Here is a 23,316-nt window from a genome sequence, read left to right on the forward strand (position 1 = left end):
GGAGAGGCAGCCAGGTGCCTCCAGGACCTGGCGTGTGTCTGCATGTGCCTGTGCAGAGCTCAAGGTCAGATGCTTGCTTACTGTTGACAGAAGAGACCTTCAGGAATGAGGCCTGGGGTTACGATGGGGTTAAGAAACGTTCAGAGTTTTTCTAAGGCCAGTTGCACAAAAGCTGTCAGCTCTCTGAGGGTAAGGACCATTTCCTCTTTTCATCATCACATCCCCAGCGTCTACCAACTGATATAACTACTCATTACTATTTAGCAGATAATTAGGTAAAAGGAAGGGGAGAGAAGCTTGGGAAGACCTCACACTAGTGCTGATCAGCATTCCATTGGCCCACTAGGGATTCTGTGGCTGCCGAGGCACTGTGGCCAGGTCAGCCATGGGGACCCTCTAGTGGGGGACCAGTACAAGAACCGACCTCCTCTGGATGCTTGAAGCAGAAAAAATATTTATTGAAAGGACGTTGGGCAGCCCACAGAGCCAGCAGGGCCTGCAGGGGGAGTCCAGGTAGACTGCGGGAAGACAGCCAGGCGGCTCACGGGGCTGGTCCGGGGACCTTGGGCTGACTCCACACCCGCAGCACAGCTGTGTATCCCTGACATTGTCCTGCTGCTTCTGGCCCCTCAGTGCTGCCCCCTGCAGAGAACTCCTTCGAAAGGACTCCTAGATCCCAAGTCCAAGGGGAGAAGGGCCAGGCCTCCCCCCACTGGTGGGCTTGGGTCCTGACTGTCCCTGCAATGGCCAGCCTGCTGGGAAGCAGGCACTGCCTTACGTAGGACATGGGGGAGCCCCTCCTTCCAAGCCGATGAAGTAGGGTGGCCATGCTGGGTGGCCAAGAAAAAGACACAGTGTCCCCTGGGGGCAGGAGCCGGAAGAACCCTCAGTGTGATGAGTAATCCGGTTAATTAAGCAAATATGAAGAAACAAAACAAAAATAGCACTGTGTGCATTTTAGAATTTCACTTTGTGTCAAATCAGGCATGACAAGGGCCAGCAGGTTACAGTGTATTCAGAATATGTTAATGGCAGTTCCCAGGGGCTATGACAGCTCATTGGCTGACATGAATGATGTGACATTCTTAAGGAAAAGTCTCAAAGTGAAAGAGAATGTCAAGGTGGCTTTGCTGTTGGTTCAGCCCCACCAGAGCATCAGAGAGCTTTTCCAAGTCTGGGTGAGCATGAGGTGAGCCCTGACTCTGCCCCTTTCCTCCCCAGGAGCCATGGGCTGTGCGGGGCTGTGGTTTTCCTGGAGCCCCATGTCACAAGGAGTCAGCCAGGCCGTCAACCCAGCCCCGCACCCTATAAAGTGCTCTGGCTTCTGAGGGTGAATTAACTCTTGTTTTTATTGTGCCATTAATTCCAGCTCCTGCCTGTCTCCCTAATGCATTCCACATGCCTGGTCCCTTCTGCCCGCAGCTGTCACTGCCCAGGCCGGGGGCTTGCTCGGCTGTCCCTTGCGACTTGTCAGCCTGTCTGCTGGCAGTTCTGTCCACCTCCCAAGAGAGGTGCCTCCCCTCCTCCTTTCTTGGCCATGGTAGAGTCTAGGCTTTTTGAGGGCCTGGACTTCAGGGCACTTGTATTTAATTTAATTAATTAATTTATTTATTTATGCCTTTTTAAGGGCCATACCTGCGGTACATGGGAGTTCCCAGGCTAGGGGTCCATTGGAGCTGCAGCTGCCGGCCTACACCACAGCCACAGCCACACTGGATCCGAGCTACATCCGTGATCTACACCTCAGCTGGTGGCAATGCTGGATCCTTAACTCACTGAGCAAGGCCAGGGATTGAACCTGCTTCCTCATGGATATTAGTTGGGTTCTTCACCTGCTGGAGCCACAGAGGAAATTCCCAAGGCACTTGTATTTTATACCTTTCCTGAACCTGACACTTAGCTGGGGCTCAACAAATTCTTTTCAAATTAGCTGAAAGGTGAAGAGGTGAACTTATCTGACATGTCTGGACCAGCTTTTTTAGGGGGTACCTGGTATTATCTGTGGATGGCTTTTTTGGGTTGCAGATTTTGAGGACCTTTTGTGTAAAGGTGTGAAGAGAAGGGTTGGCTACAAGGCACTGGAACATGGCTTAAAAGGCAGATGTTCTGCTCCCCTGAAGATTTCAAAGGCATGTATGAGCAGCAGTCAACCCAACTTAACCAATTGACAAGTAACTGGATGGATGCTTGTGGGATGGATAGAAGAAAAGTAAACAACTTTGTATTTTAATAAATTATTTTACTTAAAAAAACAAAACAAACAAACAAAACAAATTCTTTTCAGTCAGTGAAAGATTCAAAGCGCCTTGGAAGGCAGGTGCCACCGCTCGGGGAGAGCAAGGGCTGGGAGTCTTCCCAGTGGAGGTGGTGGTGGGTCGGGCCACCTTTCAGCCAAGGTGCCGAGTGATGGGACATCCTAGAGCTTGGCAGATGTGCGGGGCCTGGGAGGGGACAGTGGAGGAGGGGCTCCGCGCTCTGATCTGGAGGGGCAGCACCCTGGGCAGCACGCTGTGCTTGCGTGGCTCCTGGGCTGGGGAAGGGGCAGATGATGGGAGGGTGACGGCCGCCCGGAGGATGTACCACCTCACAGGTGGGCCCCAGACAGACCTGCTCGATACAGTCCCATAATCGTGTCAGCTTCAAGTGGGAAATCCTCTCATTTTGAGTTTTCCAAAATGTGTACTTTCGGGAGTCTTCCTTCCCTGTCTCCCTTCCTGCCTTCTTCTTTCTCTCCCTCCCTCCTTCCCTGCCTGGACTCCCTCCTCTCCTCCCTTCCTGCCCTCCCCACCCATCCTTCCTCTCTCCCTCCCGCCTTCCCTCCCTCCCTTCCTTCCTCTTTCCCTTCCCTTTTTAACTTTCCCCTTCTATCTTCTCTCCGAAAGCAGAAGGACAGAGATGGCCCCCCTGGGGGATAAATGTGTCCATTTCAGAATTTGCCCACTTCCTCCTAAAGTATGGAAAGCCTACAGTCTCTGCCTGAAAAACGAAATGCTAGAGGAGTTCCCGTCATGGCTCAGTGGTTAAGGAACCCGACTGGTATCCATGAGGATGCGGGTTCGATCCCGGGCCTCACTCAGTGGGTTAAGGATCTGGCTTCGCCGTGAGCTGTGGTGTAGGTCACAGACCCGGCTCAGATCTGGTGTTGCTGTGGCTGTGATGTAGGCTGGCAGCTGTAGCTCTGATCTGACCGCTAGCCTGGGAACTTCCATATGCTGTGAGGGCGGCCGTAAAAAGACAGGGAAAAAAAAAAAGCCAGAGTGTCAGGGCAAGAGCTCCACTCTTCCTTAACCGCCTCCCACCCCTCCCTCCTCTCGCTCCCCACGGGTTCTCTCATTACAGTCTGTTCCTGGTCCTGCCTGACTGTTCCCCACGTCTTCCTCCTCCTCCACCTCAGTTTCCAGCAGGTTCTCACCCTCTCTGAGCCATTAGCTTTGCCCCAGTTCTAACCCCGTTAGCAAGACTCTTACAAGCCGTGATCAGCGAACCCCCACGCCAGAACTAATCATCAGCCCCCACCTCCCTTTGTCTGTGCCCACCCACTCCCCCACCTTCTTACTCTACCGTCTCCATTGTTGTTATTCCTGGATGCCTGGGAGGGAACAGCCTGAGCTAGCTGCTGCAGAGTCAACATGTATTGGGACCACCCTACTCACAGCCACAGTTTTAAAAAGGATGCATTTGAAAAAAAAAAAAAAAGGATGCGTTTGAACAGCTGTAGGCACACACACACCAGGCTCTTTGGGGAGACTTCCAGGAGAGCAGAGTTTTCCAGGATGAAATTAAAAGATCCGTTCTTTGTTCCTTCACCCAAAACTTTGGGTTAGCCTGATTGGCTGGCCCTCTCATCTGAAGTCCAGTGCGAGGTCCATGGTTAGGTACTTCTAGTGAATAAGGTTTGGGAAAACACAGGTAAACAAACTTAAAATCTCTCGACTGAGGGGCTTCTCAGAAGTATTAATAGGTTACGTTTGTTGTTCATTCTGATGTCCAAAAATAAAAGGTGATCAAAAATGAGAAATGGGGGCTTCCCATTGTGGCTCAGCAGAAGCAAATCCAACGAGTACCCATGAGGATGCAGGTTTGATCCCTGGCCTCGCTCAGTGGGTTAAGGATCCGGCGTTGCCATGAGCTGTGGTGTAGGTCACAGACATGGCTCGGATCCTGTGTTGCTGTGGCTCTGGCATAGACCAGCAGCTGTGGCTCAAATTTGATGCCTAGCCTGGGAATTTCTATATGCTGTAGGTTCAGATCTAAAGAGAAAAAAAAAAAAAAAAGAGAGAGAGAGAGAAAGAGAAGATTCGTCCTAAATTTCCCAAAGGGAATATGTTTTATGGCCTCTTCCACCCTCAGGACCCTGTGTTGGCAGAGCATCTCCCAGGAGAGGCTTGAGGACATCCTGTTCCAGGTGAGGCAGGTGGGAGGAGTGGGGAGGGTGTTTCTTGGCCAGTATTCCATCTTCTTAAGGAAGCAGAGCAGGAGTGGAGGAGGGTTCACCTTAAGAGGTAAAGTGGCCACAGGGTTGGCAGCTCTGATGTTGAACTCCGGCAGAATTGCATTAAAACTTGTATTTATCGAGCATCCATTGTGTACTCGGAGTCATTCTGAGGAATGTGCAGGCAACGTGTTAGGAGCTTAAACAACAGTGAACCAAACATGGTTCCAAGTGTGAAATAATTTCAACAGTTTCCACAAAACAAGCCAAGAGGAATAATCAGAGAACAGTACAAGGCAATATATACCCATGTGCTGAGACATATGATGACCACAGTAAGTGCTATGAACAGGTAAAATGGGGGAAATTGGACGTGCTAGGGTTATCAGGAAGACATGCAGGAGAAAGTGGAACTAGGGGTGGGTGTCAAAGACTGGCTTAGGGTGTGGGGGATATGGATTGTAGAGCAACAGAATGTAAAATCCCGGGGATCCCGGGGGATCTGTTTTGTCCATAAGCATTTCACCCTCAATGCACAGTAGCTGCAATAACATTTGTTGAATGAGCGATACAGTAGAGGAGGGAGGAAGGGCATTTCAGAAGCCAACAGTGGAGCAGAAGCTCGGAGTGGGAATGTGGTGACTCGGCTGAGGTGGTGTGAACCGTGGGCCAGGCTGAGGGGGTGGTGCTGTATAGGAGCCATAGGGTGACAAGGTGGGGCCAACTTGTCAAGAGTCTTGAATGCCAGGATGGAAAATTCAAATGTCATGTCATAGATTCTTAATTTGCAAAGAAAGCGACCACAAAGAAAAGCCACCCAAATGGAAGAACGACAACAGCAGCACTATGCCAGCACCCTGGACATTAGCCTGCTGACCCACTGCAGGGTGGGGAGGAGAAAGTCAGACTCTGACTTCTTGGGCAGTAGCACTTAGGGTACAGGAAACAAATCTGAGACCTTCTAAAGGAAAGAGATAGGTATAGGGGGTAATGGAGAAGGAGAAGGTAAAGTCCACACCCAGAATTTGAATAATTAGAATGTTGGTATCCTTGTGGGGGTTAGAGGAAGGCATGTCTAAGAGCCCGGATTTTGATGTGTCAGAGCACCCCACTAGAAATGTCCTGAAGGTCATTGGGAATGGGATGTTGAGGTTTGCATGAGCGATCTCGGAGAGGAACACGAGAGCGCTAAGGGCTTGGGGCTGCCCCTGGTTGCCTGTCCTATCTGACCACTATCTAGGGATAGTGTGAGGCCGCAGAGGGATATTGAGGTCTGTGACTCTGGGAAAGTTGGAGGGTAAATCTGTGGCCAGGTTGGTATTTACTATGGGAGAGTTTGAAGCAGACATTAAAGAATCAGGTGTAAGAATCAGAGAGACCTTGGTGAGATTTCCTGAACCAGAATCTCTGGGTGTCTGGACATCCAGATTGTAAATAAGCATCTAATGGGATTCTGCGGACACAGTGTATTGAAGACCAAGTCTCTGTTCACTACCCGCATCTCATGCCAATCAGTTAAATGTTATAGGAGAAAGTCCACTTGAATATTAACAGTCCACTGATTCATGCCTACTGGCTTAATAGGCAGTTTCTTACTTCCTGGAGGTGGTCGAAATAAGAACACCTTCAGAATTTTTCATGGGACCAAAAGATAACTGACACCTTTTGAGCTGTTGTGTTGAGGCACCATGGCCAATGAATATTCAGACAACACCTCTGGATATCTATCATACAGCTTGAGGATTTTTAATTTTTAAAGTCATGAGCAGAATAATAGAATAGAGTCTATGTTTTCGTGTGAAGACTAGCCTGATGTAGCAGCAGTAACATCAAGACTGAAGGGATAGCCACATCCTCTTGGTTGTATGTTGGGGTCAGACAGGAGCTGAAGACCCTGATGTGAGCATGCTGGGGCCAGGGCTAGACTGGGGACCTGGCTCTTAGAAATCACTGGCACATTCTGCAAACCAAGAGGCACAGGGAGTCCAAGAAGCACTGGCTGGGGCAAAGTCAGCAGGTACAGGGCCAAAAGCAGGGTGCTGAGGGTAGGGCAGGCACGTAATTGACCAAGACTAGTTCTTTTATGTGTGTTTGTGTGTATGTGTGTGTGTGTGTGTGTGTGGTAAAATACATGAAGCATAAAATGTACTGCTTTACTATTTTAAGCTGGCATTAAGTACATTCACAGTGTTGTGCAGCCATCAGCACTATCTAGTTTCATAGATTTTCATCATCCCCAAAGGAAACCCCATTCCCATTTTAAACAGTCCCTCTCCCTCCCCTTCATCCCGGCTCCAGGCAACCACTAATCTGCTGTCTGTCTCTATGGATTTCTCTATTTTGGATATTTCATATCAATGGACTCATAATATATGGGCTTCTGTAACTGACTTCTTTCATTTACAGTGATGTTTTCAAGGTTCATCCCATGTGGCAGCATGTGGCAGTATATCATTTCTTTTTATGGCTGAATAATATTTCACTGTATGGATATACTGCATTATGTTTATTCATTCTTCAGTTGGTGGACATTTGAGTTGTTTCCAACCTGTTGCTGTTGTGACAGTGCTGCCATAACATTCGTGTACAAGTTCTGTTTACAGGCCTGTTTTCAATTCTTTGGTGGTGGTGGGGATCTATCTTGGAGTGGAATTGCTGGGTCAGGAGTTCCTGTTGTGGCTCAGCAGAAACAAATCTGACTAGTATGCATGGAACTGCTGGGTCAACTAGTAATTCCATGTTGAACTTCCTGAGAAACTGCCAAACTTTTCCACAGAAGCTGTACCACTTTACCTGCCCCTTAGCAATGTATGAGGATTCTAGTTTCTTTTCTTTTCTTTTTTCTTTTAGGGATACAAGTGTGGCATATAGAAGTTCCCAGGCTAGGGGTCAAATCGGAGCTGTGCTGCCAGCCACAGCCACAGCAACAGCAGATTTCAAGCCACGTCTGCAACCTACACTGCAGCTTGAGGCAATGCCAGATCCTTAACTCACTGAGCAAGGCCAGGGATCAAACCCACATCCTCATGGATACTAGACAGCTTCATTTCCTCTGAGCCACAGTAGGAACTCTGGATTCTAGTTTCTTTACATTCTCACCAATATGTGTTCAGCCAAGACCAGGAGCTGACCTGGTGGGGTGACCTCCAACAGTCTTCAAGACCTGGCCCTCTGTGGTATTGGTCTGACTGCAACCATGGTGGTGATGGATGGAGAGGAACAAGCTCAGCCAGATGCCTCATGTTTGGCTGCCCAAGCTTGATGCACAACTTTGGCACTTTCCCGGGATCTGCCATCCTACTTAGTCGCTCCCTCTGATGCCTGACTGACCTTCCAAAAGTTACGGGCACTCCTTATGCCAGCATGGGCCTTTCCCTCCCTTTAGTGCTTCAGTGCTCAGTGTTTGAACCGGTTCACAGTTTTGCAACAACGTTGATGGAAGCCATGTGTCACGGTGGTTTTGAGTACAGCTGGCTGACTGCAATCATTGGCCACAAATCAAAGCTCATTAGATGGAAGCATTAAATAAATCAGGATGGGGGGGATTGTAAATGGAGGGCTGAATGTGAGAGATAATCCAGTCTGCTATCTCTAGTGTCTTTCCCACTTGGAGTGTTTAAACTTGGCCTGACATTTATAGGCATTTTTCAGTCTTCTCTCCTGCCCCCACCCCTCTGCCACATACTTCCCCACAGCAGTGAGCAAACTGGGAGTAATTTGACTTGAAATCAAGGTGGAGCTCAGTAGAGCAGGTAATTAAGAATGTGATTTTTTTTAAGCACTTGGGGAGTTATGAGAAACCAGAAACGTCTTTTTCATTCGAATAAGCACTGCTGGTTTGTGAGGGCAATGATTAAGACATTGTTATCTATGTTCTGGGCAGCTGAGGGCTCTGAGAAGAGCCATCAGTACTTCTCAATATCAGGGTGAAATTTGCCAGTGCCAGCAAGACCCCTACCTTCTGCCCACAGAACACCTCATACCAAGGGCTGCAGCCCACGCTGCTCTCTGGTGTTGGACTGTCACCCTGAACTGCTTCCTAAGAAAAGCAGTCCCCTGCCTTCCTGGCCAGTTCCCAGCATGCAGCCCACCATCCACCTCAGCCATGGAGCTCTCCTTACCAGCTGTGAGGTTTCTTATTTAAATCAGACCCCCAAAAATAAAAATAAAAACATTCACCATCCTCAACAACAGGCACCACCGCCCACAAAGAGAGAGTGATGTTCACGAGCTGCATGCAGGGAAGGATCTTAGAGGGAAGAGCCGCTTTGGCAGACAAGTCATATGAATGTTGAGGACGTGTGCTCTGAGGTATTACAATGTGAAATCAGGGACGTGGGACCCGAGGAGACAAAGAGGAAGTGATGTCAGCAAGATGGCGGAACAGGAAGTCCCAGCCTCTCCTTCCACCCAGGAAGATGTCCACTTAAAAACGGCACGTGGGCCAGTAGCCTTAGTGAGAAATCTGGAACGCAGTTAAGCATTTCTGCAACCCAGGTGGGCACAAACCCAGCTGTGTCAAAGCTGATCACGTGACCGCAGATTGGATGTGGCCAACCACTTGCCCTCAATCTTCAACGAATTTGAAAATAAAGGAAAGGAGGCAGCCTTCTGATGATAAAATCCAAGAGCAATGTGTAATGGGTCACAGTAGAGGCTTCACATGAAAGGGGGATGGTCTGGCCTTGGAACGCTAAAGACAGAGCCTGAAGGGGATGAGCCCCAGAACTCCGGGCAGGGCACTGCTGGCCCCTCCTCCGGCACATCAGCACCCAGGGAGAACACGGAAGGTGCTCCTCCTCTTCTCTCCAACCTCAGTGGCCACACGTCCCTCTAGTTTGGACCTTCGACCTCCGGCCTTCCACCCAAAAGCTCAAACTGGCAAAGAACTCTTTCTTGTTTTAAGGGAAGGGTTTTGAAGACAGTAATTTAAGTTGCAGTGAAGATAAAAGGCAATTTCCTGCCCACCACGGCTTGCTCTTTTTCCTCTTCCTCCCGCCCTAGTCTCTGAAAAATGCAGTTCGAGAAAATATGACCCTGGGGAATAGTGGATGTGAGAAAGCTGTGTAGCCTGAGCTGAAATGCAATTAGATGTCCCTGAGCCACAGCCACCGAGCAAGCAGAGGCACGTCCCCCCTGAGGCAGGAAGACATCACTGTGATTTAGGTCTGTGTTGCTTGGTTTGCTGACAGCGTTCTGTGTGTCCTGGGGCCCCATAAGGAATGGCTGGCAAAGGCTGAGGTCACCGCTTGGCCCAGCTGGACCATATCTTTGCAGTGACCCAAGGGTCAATGAATAAGAAAGAGAAGGCCTACACTGGGCATAACCTTGAATATTTATCCATCCATGAGCTAGATTCAGGTTTCAGAATGGTAAATTAAGATAATGCCTGTTGGGTTTTGTTTTTTTCTTTTTTTTTTATTTTTATTTTTTGTCTTTTTAGGGCCGCACCCGCAGCATATGGAGGTTCCCAGGCTAGGGGTCTAATCGGAGCTACAGCTGCTGGCCTACGCCAGAGCCACAGCAACGCAGGATCCGAGCCATGTCTGCGAGCTACACTACAGCTCATGGCAACTCGGATCCTTAACCCACTGAGCGAGGCCAGGGATCCAACCCACAACCTCATGGTTCCCAGTTGGATTCGTTTTCGCTACGCCACAATGGGAACTCCTTCTTTATGTGTTTTTTGTTTTTTGTTTTTTTTTTAAAGCAAACACACCTCTTACAGAAATTATCTCACGATCCAAAACTCAGATACCCACATCTGAAAGATGCTAATAAGTGAATATAAAAAGAGTTCCCTGACCAAGGAAGTTGTAAGAGCTCTGGTTTAAGCCTGAAGCAGGTTTCTGCAGTACAGGACTTCTCGGAGACTTCTGCAGGAATGATGATGCTAAGAAGAGTGGGTAATAGACAGCAGTTCTCCAATGTCCCTGATAAGGGAACCCTCTTCAGTCAGGTGGCTCCTGGAACCCTTATTCAGTAGAACGGCTCTGTCCCTGTTCCTCGGTTCAAACCCTTCATTGTCTCAGTTAACCTTTCAAACTAGATGACTCAATACCTTGTATTTTCTATATGATTTTTTTTTTAAAGAATTTGACCAGGTTTTAGAAAAGATCCATCCACCAGCTTGAAGTGAGAGAAGGACTATTAAAAAGGTTTCAGATGGCCTTATCATCTGCAGCTTTAAGGAAGGGCAGAGGCCCAGAGAGATGAAACAGTTGCCCATGGCCGCACTGCTGGCCATGCAGTGCAGCACTGGGCAGCATGGCTGTGTGGTGCCTGTCGGCTGGCTCAGAGTCCCCCTGCAGGCCCCGTACCTTTCCATGCATGATCTCCTTTGAGCCTGAGGTCATGGCGCCTGCCTTGTTTCCCAGTTTGTCCTTAACCCATGCTTCTTGAAAGGATTTATGCAGCTCCCTTATGCCAATTATTGTTTAGCCATTTTTCCTTTGTCCTCTTTTTGGATGGAGAAATCCTTTGCCAAATATTTTTCAGTAACATATTTGAAGGCAGAGTAATACATTGGGAGCAACCAGATCCACTTATCTGGAACAGCATCTTCCTTACTTGCCAACTTTCTCACCTGTGAGGTCAGCACTTCCTTCCGAGGTGTCACTGCACCTAGAGGCTTGGCCCAGCCAAAAGCGAGAGGGTAGGTGGTATCACGTGTGTTAGGGTCCTGGCATTAGGTCTCTAGTCTACCGAGTGAGGTGGGCAGGGTTTCGTATCAAAGGGATCCAGTAACAGTGTGCTGTGGTTCAGGCAAACAGCTGGCACCCGTTCTCTAAAGGCTGGTAGAACTCAGCGAAGGGCTGGCAGGCAGCTTGCAACACACTCCAGCTGTCACTGCAAGAGGCAGGGTGGTGGAAACTAGCAAGAGATATACGAGGCTGGGAGTTTAGAACTGAGAGCATGATCAGGACTGAAGCAGCGATGGGGATGAATTGATGCTGAGTCTCAGGGTATGCTACCACGCCGCTCTCCAATCTTTCCTACCCAAAGTAACGATTGCCCTGCAGATGCCCGATGGCGCCTGTGCGCTCACACACTTGGAGAGGCAAAGGCTGAGCACCAATAGTGCCCTCTGCTTTCCCTCTTGTACCACTTATAATCCTGATCCTGATCTTCACTTTCTGAAGATGGAGACAATACCTGAGCACAGTGCTACCCCAGAGGGGCTCAGTAAATGCTTTCAGAATGAACAGGTGCATGAAGGAGCGAATGAATGAATGGATGGGAACCATTTAACAGTAGTGGAGACGGCGATGCTCAGGAAGCTGGAAATCTAGGTCCTTACGTTGCTGTGGGCAGATGCATCTGCTGAGTCCTGACACAGTGATTTTGCCAGGCCACTCAGACTTGAGTGGCTTGTGTCTGAGTCAATGCTGACCAGGCAGCCTGGATATGGCATGAAGTTGAACTAACCTGGGTGGAAGCAAACGCAGTTGGATCCCGAGGCTGTAAGTCTGTTTCCATTTTGAACAATTTGTCCAGTAAACATTTAGCAGGCTGTGCTTCACCTCACTGAGGATAAAAGGGAAGCTTTGGATCAGAATCCTGGGGCCAGACGTTGGACCAGCAGCGACATATCTAAAATCACCAAGCAAATGTTTCCCAACCACCCATTGTAATTCAGAGTTTCAACCTCAGAAAAGGACAGTCGCTCAGACATTTAAAAGTGCACACCCTCCAAGTTTTAAAATAGGGCAAAAAAAATCTATATCAGCTTAATTTTGACTAATAGAGCTAGGTTTCTACCCAAGCTGAGTACTTGGCTTTTCTTTTCTTTCTTTTTTTTTTTTTTTTTTAAATTGTTCCTCCTGATATTTAAGTTCTGTTGTTTCCTGATTCACAGAAGAGTTGGAAGAAGTCAATTAATTTTTTTTTTTTGTCTTTTTGCCTTTTCTAAGGCCACTCCTGGGCATATGGAGGTTCCTAGGCTAGGGGTCCAATTGGAGCTGTAGCTGCCAGCCTGCACCACAGCCACAGCAAGGCCAGATCTGAGCTGCATCTGTGACCTACTCTACAGGTCACGGCAACACCGGATCCTTAACCCACTGAGCCAGGCCAGGGATCGAACCCACAACCTCATGGTTCCTAGTTGGATTCGTTAACCACTGAGCCATGACGGGAACTCCGAAGTCAATTAATTTTTAATGCAAGTTGCAGAGTTTGGATGTGCCTGAGTGGCTCTGGGAGTGTGACAGGGCTCTGGCCAAGGCCAGAGTGCATGGTCATAGGATGTGGGCTGTGGTGAGGAGGTTTGGAATCACTTAGCCCTTCAATAATGTCTTGATTCTTGTTGATGAGACACTGCTACTGCCTTTCAAGGAACCAGATCTGATTGTGTAGCTGTTGGTTTTTTTCTCTCCTGTTCAGTGACGTGTCTCACTGGGTCCCGCAGTGAGGTCCTTGCAACTGTCTGCCCTCCTCAGTCACTTCACCAAGATGTATGTGCTGTGGCAGCCTGACACGGACCCTTCTTTTCTGAAAGATGAAAGGCATATCACTGAAAATATTAGTCAGTCTCAAGGAAAAGCTTCGTGCGTTTTGCATAATCACAAAGGAAGAGAAAGTAGGTCACACTTGGAGCCTGTTCTGTTTGTGGAAGCAAAAGAAAAGAGGATGAAGACAAACGTGTCAGATTTAGTTTTATCACAGCTTCTTGGCCAAAGCGGTTGTGTCAGAGGCTCAGGGTCTCCACTGGGTTGGGAGAAAAAGCCTGTCCAAGCCTCGTTCCCTGAGACGAGCGGGCCACAGGGAGCCGATGGGCCAAGTGGCTGCATCCTTCACGTGCTTCAGAGTCTCATTTGCAGCTGGCACTTGGATGGGAAGATGGTGTTTGGGGGGCTTGTCTGGCTTTGGGAACCTGCCGCCCCGGTAGCTACAGTCTCAGGTTCCCAGTCCCCTGGCCGGGGTTGGCTGTCAGCAGGGCTCAGAAATTGGAAATAGGACATCAGAGTTCCTGTGGTGGCTCAGCAGTAGCGAACCCAACTAGTATCCATGAGGATGCAGGTTCAATCCCTGGCCCCGCTCAGTGGGTTAAGGATCTGGCGTTGCCGTGAGCTGTGATGTAAGTCGTAGACATGGCTCGAATCCTGAGTTGCTGTGGTGTGCTGTAGGCTGGCAGCTGCAGATCTGATTCAACTTCTAGCCTGGGAACTTCCATATGCTGCAGGTGTGGCCCTGAAAAGCAAAACAAAAAAAGAAAAAGAAGTTGGAAGCAGGACTAGGAGACGCAGAAGTTGCAGAGAAAGTGCTGACTCCCCTGGTCTTTAGGGCTATGGGATTCCTTGGACCAGGTCAGACTCCCTGACAGAAGTGCTCAGAGCAGCGGCCACCCCAGAACTGTCAGATGTAAAGCAAACCTAGTGACTCAGAGAGCTCTAAACATCTGCGTTCAGAGGGGTGCTTTATGAGTAAAGTACCAAACAGGGCAATTTCTCTGCTGTACCTGCAGCTCTCCTAGATTCTCAATATTAAAAAAAAAAAAAAAAAAAAAAAAAAGCCAAGTATGCTGGTAATGGCCTCAGCTCTGGGTCTTGACTTCTGTCTTTTCACTTTCTTTTGCCCATTTTTTAAGGGTGCCTCATTTTTTGCAAGAGTTGTGGTCTTAAAATTTTGCATGGTTTCTTTCTTTTCTTTCTTTCTTTTTGGTAAAGAAGGGTATATGGTCAAATCATTAGAGAAGCTTGCTGTTATGGTAACACTGCAGCAATGCAATTTGTAAAGGGAAGAATTCTTTGGTTGTGCAAATAAACACAATTTATTGGAACTGCTTAGGGGTGAGTTTTGAGTCTGTTGTTTTTGTTGTTCATAAATTGGGAGCCTCTGTGACAACAGATGAAGTTCTGCCACTCTGTATTTGGCAAAGGGGAAATAGACAGTGATATAAGTATTGTAACCATTTTAATATTCATGTAACTATTTGGCGCTCTTGGGAGGAATCTCAGTCTCTGTGTGGATGCTTCAGTATATGTTGGTGTTTATCTTGTGTGTAGCTGCCTTGTCATCCCCAAGTTTATCATCAGCATCGTTAGCAACAGTTAGGGCTGACTAGGCATGGGCACTGAGTGTACTATAGTCTGTTCCATCCCAGGTCAATGGGGTGTTTGGGCAGTTTCCGGGACCACCGCAGTCGATGTGGATTTGCACTGAGTGAAGATGCAGAGGATGTGGAAATAAGACAGGGTCTGGCAGGTCTGCTGTTGGATTGGCCAGAGTCCATGCTCAGGAAATTTAAATCAACAAGGAGGCAAGTACAGGTAGTGGAGCAGATCCAAAATTGAAAACGATTAGATCATTTCCTTACGGGCCAGAACAAGAGCTGTGGTAGACCAAAAAGATAGGAGCGTTCCATGAGGCCAGAGTCAACTGCCTGCCAAGTCAAAGGACGGTTGAAGCAAGGGCGAGTGTGGGTATAGTGGAGACCTGGCTCTTGCACTCAACTGCTACCTGAACTTGGCCTCCCTGGGCCTCAGTTTCTTCAACCTCTTTAACAACATGGTTAGATTGGATGTGTAACTTTCTTTTTCTTTTTCTTTCTTTTTTTTTTTTTTTTTTTTTTTTGGTCTTTTTGTCTTTGGCATATGGAGGTTCCCAGGCTACGGGTCTAATCAGAGCTGTAGCTGCCAGCTTTTGCCACAGCCACAGCAATGTCAGATCCGAGCTGCATCTGTGACCTGCACTACAGCTCATGGCAACGCCGGATCCTTAACCCACTGAGTGAGGCCAGGGATCGAACCCTCAACCTCTTGGTTCCTAGTCAGATTTGTTTCTACTGTGCCACATGGGAACTCCAAAAACAAGATTTTGTTAAGAAACATACATACATCATACAGTTGGCACTGAGGGGAAGAGCAGGCTTGGGTACCCAAGCCCCAGCTACTTGACCCCTGTCTTATATATCAAGGTGATTCCTTCACCACCTGGAAACAGCAATAAAAGGTAATAGGGTAGGAGTTCCTGTCATGGCTCAGCAGGTTACGAACCCAACCCAATCCATGAGGACCCAGGTTTGATCTGATGTTTTTGTTGTTCATAAATTGGGAGCCTCTGTGACAACAGATGAAGTTCTGCCACTCTGTATTTGGCAAAGGGGAAATAGACAGTGATATAAGTATTGTAACCATTTTAATATTCATGTTACTATTTGGCGCGATATATATATATATATATGGGATAAATTTTTTAAATCCTTTATAGCTCAGAAGGTTGATCAACTGGTCAATAGGTCAACAGGATTTGAAATCGGTGCTGCCTTTTATTTTTTCTTTTCTTTTCTTTTTTTGGTGGCAACATTGTATCCTTAACCCACTGAGTGGGGCTAGGGATCGAACCCGAGTCCTCATGGATATTAGTTGTGTTCATTACTGTTGAGCCGAAATGGGAACTCCAGTGCTGCCTTTTTTCTAGAGCTGTCATGGTTTTCTAGCACTTTCGCCTGGAGGGCAGCCCCTCCTGTTTGTAGAAGTGTCCCATCCCCACAGAGTTTGACCTCTCTGTCAGTCATAGGCCAACTAGAAGTTTCTGCAGGCCAGCTGAGTAACCAGAGCCAGGAGGCCCTGGACCAGAGCTGGACTCTGCTGTGGACCCACACGTCTTCCGTCTGTCTGAAGAGATCCTGTAGAGCGTTGGCCCTCCCTGCCCCAGCCCTCATCCTCGTGAGGTGGGAATCTGAAGGCAGCAGGTGGGTCTTGAGAGTCACAGGCTGTGGAATTAGGAAGTGAAAGGGATCGAGAAGCCACACCAGCCATAATGCCAGCATTCACCTCACACTCAAAAGGCAGTTGTGTGGAAAGTACCAAAAAACATGGCGGAATCTTACCTTCCTGCACAGACCATAAACTGGTTTCAAAACAAAGTCAGACGGGCATTAGTAGCCCCTTTCCTTTACTCAGAACATCTGTCTTCGACTTCTTTAATCATGAGAAAATGGGAGCTCAAGTTTCATTCAAACTACACAGTTGGCAAAAAAATTAAAAATAAACATAATAAAATCCCTTAAACTATATATTAATTGTTTCTACTTAAAAGCAAAAAATTGTATGATCAGAAATTCAGTGTCTTATAGCATATGTGGGAAAAACCTGAACTTCTGTCTTAATACCTGGATTGTTGCTCCGGCTCTGCTCCTGGCTGTGTGACTTTGGGCAAATCACTTGGGCCGTCTTTGCCTGGGTTTATGTCTGGTAAACTGAGAGAACACCCAACTATGGCAAGGATATAGTGAAACACTAGATGTAAAAGTTGAGAGTGGTCACCCTGCCCTATAACCAACTGGAATGGCCAGGATGCATTGGGCGAAAGCAGACTTGAATACCTGGAGAGATGGTGTCCTGCTCACAGAGCAGGGGGCTCCTGGGCTGAGACTCCTGCTGTGCCCAGCTGCTCACTGCTCTCGTATTAAATCACCACAACATGCTTTGCAGCCCCCCGCGGCTGAGCCTGGCGTGGGCTGAGTTTGGACTCCATGCACCTGGAGCCTGGAGCCGGCTCACCTGTTCATTACTTGGCGTTCTGCCTGTGTGGGGGTAGGTGAATAGTTTGGAATCTCAGCAGCACCCTACGCAGGGAATGAAAACCTGGGAGGTCAGAGCAGGAGGAAATTTAAAGAGGAAGGAGAGGAAAGGGGTGAATCAAAGAGCTCCGAAGGGAAAGGAATCTTTCTCTCTGCCAGAAGGTTGGTTATCATATAAAGAATACATGTTCATTGTAGGAAAAAATATAAAGTAAAAAAGATCAACGTAGTTGTTAGTCTCATCACTCACCTGGAATTAAAATGGTTACTATTTTAACAATTTTACTTTCTGGATTTTTACAGACACACACACACATATACACACACCAATGTGTATATAAATAGACCTTTAAATGAAAATAGGTTCATAAGCATTTGGTGTGCTGGTAAATGTTTAACAAATGCCTAGGGGAGAGCCATCCTGATTTGTAGCATTTGCCAATTTCCATGGTGTAAATGCTCCCACCATAGCTAATTTCCAACTACTGATGTGATGTTAACCAGCTTGCAAATTCCTGAAAATTTACCAGTCAGCTTTTGGGAGCCAGCAAGAGCACAGCTCTGAGCAACTTTTAGCCTTGCCTCTTTCACAGTAGAGTGCAAAACTCTTTATGCCTAAACTTTTGAAAGTTGTCTTTATCAAATTACCTACTTTTTGAATCAAAATTGTTTTCCTTTTGGAATTTAGAGCTGGATCACAACTTACACAACTAATTGTAAATGTTGTCCTCTAGTTAGAGTTTGCCTTTTTCTTGTGTTCTGAAGATCCTTATATGAGTGGGGATTGGACCCACACTTTATTAGGTGGCAGGAATAGAAATGTAGTTGAAGAAAAAATGACAGATTAATGTGATCAAGCAAATAGTGGCCTGGAACTGATTTTGCAATCCATTATCCCAGGATGGATTTGACTTAATAGAGGCAATTTTCTCCTTTGCACTCCTTCTCCTCAGCCCAGCTAGCTCAGCTCTAGGGTTGTCACTCTTTTTTTTTTTTTGGATGGAAACTGGCCTCCTGTCTGTCAGAGGAGAATGGGGCTGCAACTGTTTGGCCCACATCAAACCTGCTAATCAGATCCATGTTTTCCTTATTGAACGGGCGCTTTGGGAAATTGCAAGGGGCAGAGGGAGGGGAGGGCTGCACTCACAAGGCAGTAGTGTCTGTGGAGTCATCTGCCGCTTGGCTTCCTAGGCTGGTGGACTATGACATCCACAGTGAGAGTCGACTGGCTGGGTGGAAAAAGTAGTTGGTGCCAAAGGTCTCCCACACTGAAATTTTAATTGCCTTCAAAGAGGCTTTGTGAGCTCCTGATAACAAACCTGGCTCTCCAGACCCAGTGAGTTCAGACAGGGAGTTTCCAACTAAGACTTCATAGGTGTGGGAAGTGGGGTATTGCAAGTGGGCGAGAGGCGGGGGAACCCATTGTCACAGTAAAAAGGAGAAACTTGGCTTTGCCCTTCGTTTCTGTAGCCAGTGTGAAATAGAGGAAGGTAAGAAGTCTGGTTTGGATCCCTGACAAAAGGGCCCAATTCAGTTGCCTGGAGTGTAAATAAGAGGCCAAGGATGGAACCAGCGTGAATACAGGGTGTTGGGCAACCCCTGGGTCTCGCTCTGAGTCTCTTCTCTGTCCCTTTCCCCACCAACCTGCCTCCAAATGGTCACCTAGACTGGTCAACGCTGCCTCTGAAATGGTCCAAGAAACTACACCCCACCTTGTCCCCACAGCCTTGGTCCCAGGAGTCATATATCACACCTGAGCTGTGACCACAGTCTTCCAATGGGCCTTCCTGATGTCTAGTCTCACTCAGTCTGTAGAAGTCCCATCTCTATGCCTACACACACACATTTTTTAAAATTATTTATTTTTTGTCTCTTTAGGGCCACACTCTCAGCATATGAAGTTTCCCAGGCTAGGGGTCTAATCGGAGCTGTAGCCACCAGCTTACGCCACAGCCACAGCAATCCAGGATCCAAGCCACATCTGTGACCTACGCTACAGCTCACAGCAACACCGGATCCTTAACCCACTGAGCAAGGCCAGGGTCGAACCCGCAATCCCATGGTTCCTAGCTGGATTTGTTTCTGCTGCGCCAGGACTGGAACTCCGCACATTTTTTTTTTTAAATCAGCAAAATAATTTATGTTCATAAGTATTTAGAAAATCCAGACATTAAAAGGTGAAAAACCACCATGGACTTACTTCCCTGAGATAAAAATAGTTACCATTTTTGTGACTATCCTTCAAAGAGATTGTTTGAACGAAAACAACCAAAACTAGTTGGCAACCTTCTTCATCATGTGTTATGGTGAACATTTTCCCGTACTGGTACTTTTCTAGAAGAAAATCACAGATTTGGTTAAGCAAGGTCACTTTCTTGCTTAAATAATTACACAAATAGGAGTTCTCCTTGTGGCTCACCAGTAATAATGAACCTGACTGTTATCCATAACGATGCGTGTTCTATCCCTGGCCTCTCTCAGTGGATTAAGGATCCGGCGTTGCCATGAGCTGTGGTGTAGGTCGCAGACACACTTGGATCCCGAATTGCTGTGGCTGTGGCGTAGGCCAGCAGCTGCAGCTCTGATTCAACCCCTAGCCTGGGAACCTCCATATGCTGTGAGTGTGGCCCTAAAAAGATACATACATACATACATACATAAATCCACCAAACAATATAAAATCCATTGCCTATGTGTATGCAGAAGGTCAAATTCCTTGGAACAGGAGGGAAGGCCAAACTTAACCAGCCCCAACCTGCACGCTTATCTCCCACCCCTGCCCACCAGCCCCCACGCCCTCCACACCCCCATTTTTTGTCTGAATTCAAAGCCTACGTGTTTCCTTGGAGAATTCTTTATGCATCGGCTTGTGTAAATGACTCCCACCTCCCCCCATTCCCACTTTGTGAATTCTTTCATTCTTTAAGATTTATCTTCAGTTATTTGTGTGTCTGTCCCTAAGAAAATTGGGAATCTCTTGAGGGCAGAAACAGATTTTAGTTTGTATTTTTAGCAGCTTGTGGTCATGCCTGGCACAGGGTAGCAGGCACTCCGTAAATATTTACGGAATGAGTCGGCCTTGATTTGGTATGTCTGTGTTTATCTTCTTGCCAGTTTCATGGGTTGGTTTTTATAAGTGTCCATAATTAATCCAGATTATATTTTCTTTTCCTCCTTTATGTCTTGGTCTTACTGTGTTGAAGTAAGAGCCCTTGGCTTAGAGCCATCCGCTACTTGTATCATTCTGCTGCTGGGTTGAAGATGTCATTTGTTTCTAGTGGCGTTACTGTACCATGGAGAATCCCTGAGAAGCAAACTCAGTTTTTCAGAGTCAATAGCCCAGAGTCAGCCCTCTTCTGAAAAGCTGTATTTAGGTTTATGGAAATGTTTGCAACAGAAGGCGGCGTGGGCAGGTTTTCCAGTGTGGGAGCCGGAGGTCAGCAATCACTGAAGGGGAAGGTGGCAGGAAAAGTCAAGGTCATGAACATAGAGTGGGATGTAGTGGACCTGGGGCTCTGCCCCTGGGCTGTGGGATTTTGTGTCTTTAAGGTGCCAAAGGAACTTCAGCTTTGGCCTCTACCTGTGCTCCAGAGAAAAATGCATAAGGCAGTTCAAACCTCCTGTGCTGTTTCTTGTGGGTCTGAGAATGCTTAAGTATGGAGGTTTTGCCAGAGGGAGGAGTAAATGTATTTTCAGCGCTTCATCAACAAACATTAAATTAGAGCTATTTTGATTGAAACTCATAAAAAAGGGAAAGCTAGTCAATTCCGCTCCCACTCCAGGTAATATCCAAAGAGAAATAAGGATGAGCACATTTCTGCCCTCTGGGGTAGAAACAGGGACAAGTAAATCCACGTTTATTGTTGCAAATCTCAGAGGCTTAAATTTAAATGTCTGTCTTTGATATTCCCTTTTAGTAGAAGCTCTAAGCATAGCCACAACTCTAAGGGGTTGTTTGGGGGATGCAAGTACTAGAAATCCTATGCAAACCAGGTTCAACAAAAAGGATATTCAGTAGCTCTCCTGTGTCCACAGTGTCATTGAAATCCCACCTTTGTTTTTCCCCCTCACCCTGCCATCTTCAGCATTAAGCTTCATCTCAGGCTGGTATCAGGATGGCAGCAGCAGTTCTAGACATCTGACTCAGCCCAGATGACATCCAGAGGAAGAAGAGGGACCATTGCTTCTTGGGACTTTCTCTTAGGAGTTTTCCAGATGACCCCACCCCAAAGGCTCTACCTCATGACTCATTGACCAGTGTTGGCTCACCTGCCCCCATTCTTGAAACTGTTGCTGGCAGGGAAAGGGTGTTACCATTGATCCCTAGGGCCCATCTCTAGAGCTGAGGCACCTGCTGTGTAGAAGAGGTTGGAGGAATCCCTCAACAAAAAACAGAATTCTGTAAGGGAGCAAAAAAAGGAATGGGAATTCCTGTTGTGGCTCAGCGGGCTAAGAACCTGACTAGTATCCAAGAGGATTTGGGTTCAATCCCTGACCTTGCTCAGTGGGTTAAGGACCCAGTGTTTCACAGATAAGGCTCAGCTCTGGCATTGCTATGGCTGTGGCTGTGGCGTAGGCTGGCAGCTACAGCTCCAATTTGACCCCTAGCCTGGAAATTTCCATATGCCACAGTCGTGGCCCTAAAAAGAAAAAAAATCAGGGGGGAGGGAGGAGAGAAGGGGATGGATAGGGGTTTGGGAGTAGTAGAAGCAAAACTGTTGCATTTAGAATGGATGGGTAATGGGGTCCTACTATCCAGCACAGGAAACTGTGTACTGTCTTATGGGTTGGAACCTGATGGAAAATAGTATGAAAAAAAAGAATATGTATATATATATTCCATACCCAAAGAGGGAATGGATCCCGGGTAAACAGTCAACCATGTCCTCAACAACTGAAAATAAACCATAGAATTTGTTACCAACTGTATGCTCTAGTGACTTTCAAAGTTTTTTTTTTTTAAGCTAGTTCGTTCACATCAAACCCTACCCAGAAAAATAAACAAACAGATAAGATCTGAGCCACTGTGGTTGTAAAACCACAGGACACTGAGGTCCTAAGATCATGGTTTGACAGTGGTAGGTGGAGTACTTCCTGTGTTTACACCAAACATTTTTTATTCCTTGCCTCCTTTCATCCTATGACACAGTTGCACTATGTGAGACAGGAGGTCAGCTGGCCGCTCCCTATAAATACAGGGAGGACCAGTATTTATAGAGTCCAGGCAAGCAGGGGCTTTCAAGGAAGCCATCTGAGCTGGGAGTCGCAGCTTTGGACACATGAGACCAGAGGCTGAGGTGACAGGGTGCTGGAAGAGAAGTTCCTCTGAGGGGGTGAGGAGTTGTGATCCCAGAGCTGACCCATTCATTCTGCACCTGTCTAGTGTGGGTGGCCCATGGGTGACATCTGCATCCAGGAGAAAGTGAAAGGCCTGTTGAGACAGAGACAGAGATGCTGGATACTACTGCTTCACGGAGGGCAGAGAAGGCACAAAGGTCAAAGGCACTGAGAGCTTCATCTTGGGGTGGGGGTAGGTAGGGTTGCCACATAACATATGAGATGTCTAGTTAAATATGCATATCGGATAAAACATGGATACAATTTTAGTATAAGTATGTCCCAGATACTGCATATTTACATATATTTAGTAGTGTATATCTGTTAATTCTAAATTCCCCCTTTGGTAGCCACAAGTCTTTTTATGTCTGTTTTGTAAATAAGTCCATTTGTATCATTTTTAAAGATTCTAGATACAGGTGATATCATGTGATATTTGTCTTCGTCTTTCACTCAGTAGGATAATCTCTAGCTTCATCCATGTTGCTGCAAATGGCATTATTCCATTCTTATGAATAACTGAGCAGTAGTCCATTGCGTATAAGTACCACATCTTTATCCATTCATGTGTCAGTGGACGTTTAGGTTGCTTCCATGTCTTGGCCATTGTAAATAGTGCTGCCGTGAACACTGGGTTGCATGTTATCCCAGGTAGAGTTTTTGTCTTTTCCAGATATACTCCCTGGAGTGGGAATGCCAGATCATATGGTAACTCTATTTTCAGTTTTTTGAGGAACCTTCATACTGTTCTCCATAGTGACTAACCAATTTACATTCCCACCAACCATGTAGAAGGGTTCCCATTTCCCCACATCCTCTCCAGCACTTGTTATTCGTAGACTTTTTGATGATGGCCATTCTGACCGGTGTGAGGTAAAACCTCACTGTAGATTTTGATCTGCATTTCTCTAATAATTAACGATGTTGAGCATCTTTTCATGGGGCCCTATATATTCCTACTTGCTAAATCTAATAGCCCTACATGGATGAGAAATGAGGGGATTCCTGAAACATTAGGATGTTA

At 47.0% G+C, this 23,316-nt stretch overlaps 1 protein-coding gene across 6 annotated transcripts in view; it reads left to right on the plus strand.

The window, feature by feature from the left end:
- Positions 1 to 23,316, plus strand: part of PDZD2 (PDZ domain containing 2) — a 416,943-nt gene that overhangs the window by 97,214 nt on the left and 296,413 nt on the right. Inside the window, exon 1 of one of the 6 annotated variants that reach the window (XM_085002032.1) lies at positions 4,463 to 4,767. The exons of 4 other annotated variants lie outside the window; for them this stretch is intronic. The gene's annotated coding sequence lies outside the window, so the exon portion shown is untranslated. Of the gene's footprint in view, positions 1 to 4,462; positions 4,768 to 23,316 lie in introns of those variants that run through there. One more of the 6 variants, XM_085002031.1, reaches the window with a different exon arrangement.

This window comes from Sus scrofa, chromosome 16, assembly GCF_054392235.1.
Source record: "Sus scrofa isolate SSC_HxYL_T2T_F1_AM1 chromosome 16, Sscrofa_HxYL_maternal_Yorkshire_Landrace_v2.0, whole genome shotgun sequence".
NCBI lineage: Eukaryota > Metazoa > Chordata > Mammalia > Artiodactyla > Suidae > Sus > Sus scrofa.